The sequence below is a fragment of the Vigna radiata genome, chromosome 9, assembly GCF_000741045.1.
Source record: "Vigna radiata var. radiata cultivar VC1973A chromosome 9, Vradiata_ver6, whole genome shotgun sequence".
Taxonomy (NCBI): domain Eukaryota; kingdom Viridiplantae; phylum Streptophyta; class Magnoliopsida; order Fabales; family Fabaceae; genus Vigna; species Vigna radiata.
Window position 1 is genome coordinate 17,707,675 of NC_028359.1, and position 3,505 is coordinate 17,711,179.

General features: G+C 36.1%; 1 protein-coding gene across 5 annotated transcripts in view; it reads right to left on the reverse strand.

Annotated features, from left to right (window-relative positions):
• The window catches only part of LOC106774287 (pentatricopeptide repeat-containing protein At1g12300, mitochondrial), a 9,072-nt gene extending 6,491 nt beyond the window's left edge, over window positions 1–2,581 (reverse strand). For 4 of the 5 annotated variants that reach the window (XM_014661231.2, XM_014661230.2, XM_014661229.2 and 1 more), the window contains exons 1-2: window positions 2,430–2,581; window positions 2,027–2,290 (exon numbers count right to left, since the gene is read on the reverse strand). The gene's annotated coding sequence lies outside the window, so the exon portion shown is untranslated. The remainder of the gene's footprint in view (window positions 1–2,026; window positions 2,291–2,429) is intronic. The other variant, XM_014661227.2, reaches the window with a different exon arrangement.
• Window positions 2,582–3,505: the final 924 nt, after the last annotated feature.

Genomic DNA, 3,505 nt, shown 5'->3' on the forward strand with positions numbered 1-3,505 from the left:
AGAATTGAAGTAGGACTCCTAAGTCTTAGGAATGAATGTTTTAGAGTTAAATTCACACCTAGGTCAGCTTAGAATCACTATAGGAATAGTTTAAATTGGTTAAACATGTTTCATGTCAATATTAGTGTTGTAGAATTCAAATTGAACAAGTGGATATGTCTAAGAGGTACCAAAACCAGAAAAATTAGGTTGCTGTCAAAAACTGATAAGAATAATCAATTATCTCACTTGATAATCGATTATTCTAGTCAGAATGTCATATTTTCTTCAGAGTTCTCGTAAATAATCGATTATTGTTGTCACAAAATCATCCAGGACAGTTTTAGGTGGTTTTCGGGGTTCCAGGTATCATTTTTGGACGTTCCTTAGATCGTTCTGGGGGTTTTTACCCTTCCGGAACTATTGGTGATGGTTTAAAAGTCATTTTCCATGTCTAAGTATGAGTTCACTGGGTTTTGTGTTGTTTAGTGGTTCTTCTAGATCTGTTATTGTTTGGCAATGAATGTGGAATGATTACAATGTAAATTATGACTGAGGTGATGTTGTTAACTTGAAAGTATGTGATCATAAAGGTTATGAATTGATGTTAAGTGCAACAAGCATGGTTCATGGATGTAATTCCATGATCCTCAAGGCGAGGATTCATGGTGGTGCCCTTAGTGTTTTAAAATGAAAGTAGGGGCTCAGCCTTGGGAGTCATTCTGACGCTCCAATGGTCAATCATACTCACTTAGAGAGGTTGAACCATGTGGTGAGGAGTAGCAGGAGGTCCTTAGTCTTGGGGCTCCCAGTATGCCTCAAGACCAGGAACGGACTAACCTCGTGAGTGTGGCAGGGTGGGGAACCCAAGTTTCATAAGTCACCACGGGTGCAAGACTCGCCATAGCCCGACTATCATTTTAAAGTCCGGACGAGTCAGGTCTAGAAATTAACATGCTTAGGTTGTGTGTTTTAATCTGGTTTTGTTTTCAGTCCACGTTTGTATGGTCACATGAGTAATCTGATGCATGTTGTCTTATTTATATAATTAGCTCACCCTTGCTCACTGTTTGTGTATGTTGTATGTTTTCCTGTTGCGATGATCATCCATTTTTGGATGTGAGCAGAGAAGGATGAGGTCTCTGTGGAGAACGCTCTGAAAGATACTGAAGAAGCTATTGTTTAGTTCTTCTAGGAATTTCTGGGCTGTTATGCCTCTTTTGAACACTTATGTATTTTGAGAGACTTGGAATTTCCACGTTTTAATTTCCTGCATCTGGATTACTATAATCCTAATTTAAATACCTTAAACATTCTTGACTGCTTTCTATTATCATCTATGATGACGTCTTAATTTATATACATGTATACTATATAATAGGGATGTTACAATTACTACAATAATTAATTATGGAAAATATATCATTGATATTATTATACTGAGTTATAACATCATTAATATTATTATATAAGTTCTTATATCATATTAATAATAAATTATTTATAAATTCTAATACTTAAATATATTTTATTAGTATTTATTGAATTTTGAAAATTTGGTAAGAGTACTATTTCGAGATGAAAAAGAAATAAATAACAAATTTTGAGAAAAAACAGATAACGAATTTTAAAATTCGATCAATTCTTATATTATATTAGATTTCGAAATATGGTGTATAACCATTAGTGTTTCAAATTTATTCAAAAACTTATTCATTATGCGCATTTTTGAAAGGATCATCATTACTAAATAAATAATAATAAATATTTGTATTTAGTTTTTATTATTCTGTTAATAAATATAATATTTATTAAACTTAGTTATTTTAAATGTAAAGTTTTTAAACGGTTTCTATACTCAAGATAAACTAAGGATAAAATGACTCTAATATAATTCAGTAGGTTAAATATATTTTTTAAGTGTTATACTTTCAAGTGGTTTTCGTTTTAGTTCTTGAAGTAAGATATATTTTAGTATTTTTTTTAAGAAAATTTTGATTTTAATCCTACAAAACTAATATTTAAAAAAAAAAATAAAAAAGTTAACCTGGGTGTCATGTCAATTTTTTATTATTCTGGGTCAATCGGCCTCTTTCTCCCTTTCTACTCACTTTGCTGAGTCTTCTCTTGATTCTGTCCAATTCGGCGTCGTAAGCCTTTAAGAGAAAAATCGACCATCCTCAGTGGCACCATGGCCCCTTCCACAACGTGTTTGAGAGTGGCACCTGGGAATGTCGCACTGGATGTTGCCCTTCAACTGGGAGAAGCTATCGCGAAGCTGGTGGAGGTGGAAGAGCACGAAGGGGTTCTCCTAGCAATCGAATTGGAGGAATGTTAGAAATAAACAAAACAGGGTTGTTTTCAGTTTCAGTTTATCAGTTCAGTATAAATACAGTTGTATTCTATCATTTGAATGTTGAATAAAATTTTCTGAAGTATTAAACAGTTACCTGAGTGTCTCTGTATATAGTATCTTTAATTGTTGATCGGTGAAGAGCAGATGTGGTGGCCTGAGGGGGTGTTACGGATGAACCCTAGCAGAGAGCTTCTTTTCGCCTTTCTCTCTCTAAACATCTCGACCCTTCTCTGTTTTTTGCTTTCTCTCTCTGTCACGTGTGCCTGTTTTATTAAAACATCAGAAAGATTAGTGGTGTGGGCTATGACGCTTTTGCCCTCTCTTTTGAATATGGTATCTAAAGCAAGGTTGTGAGGCTTGGGGTGTACGTGATAGTGGGTGCTGTGTTGATATCTGGAGGTGTGTGAATCCAGAAGTGCAAAAAAGAAGGGTTCTTTAGGTGTAAACAGATCAAGATTTATCAAGATCAATGCAAGAAGAGATGGTTGGAGTTGGAGGAATTCAGGGGCCACTACCTATGTTTGATGGCAAACAATTTGCTGACTGGAAGATCAAGATGTAGGTCGTTTTTGGGTTTCAAGATGTGTTGGAAGTCATTGAAGATGGAGTGCCTGAGTTGAGTGAAAAGGCAACCCAAGAACAGAAGAAGGAACACAAGATGCTGGAAAAACTGGACAGTAAGGCCAGATTTTTAATGTATCAGTGTGTGAGTCAAAAGATTTTCAACAAGATTTCTAATGCTGCTACAGCAAAGGAGATCTGGGGTATCTTGGTGAAAACCTATGGTGATGGAGACAGAAACACAAAGGTAAAACTGCAGGCTTTGAGGAGACAGTTTGAAACTCTCATTATGGAGGAGAGTGAGACTGTATCTGAGTACTTTGACAAAGTACAAGAGCTAGTGAACAGGATGAGGGCGTGTGGTGATAAAATGGCAGATGAATACATGGTGGACAAAATTCTACGAACCTTAACTCCTAGATATGACTATGTGGTTGCTGCAATTGAAGAAACCAGAAGAAAGGAAGACATTGACAGTGAGGAGCTGCTACGTTCACTAGAGGCTCATGAGTTACGTCTCAATGAACGTAGACAATGCCAGGAACAGGCCTTGCAGGCCAGATCTCAGTGGAAAGGGAAAAAAGGTTTCAAGAAAGGGGGTAAAGGAGG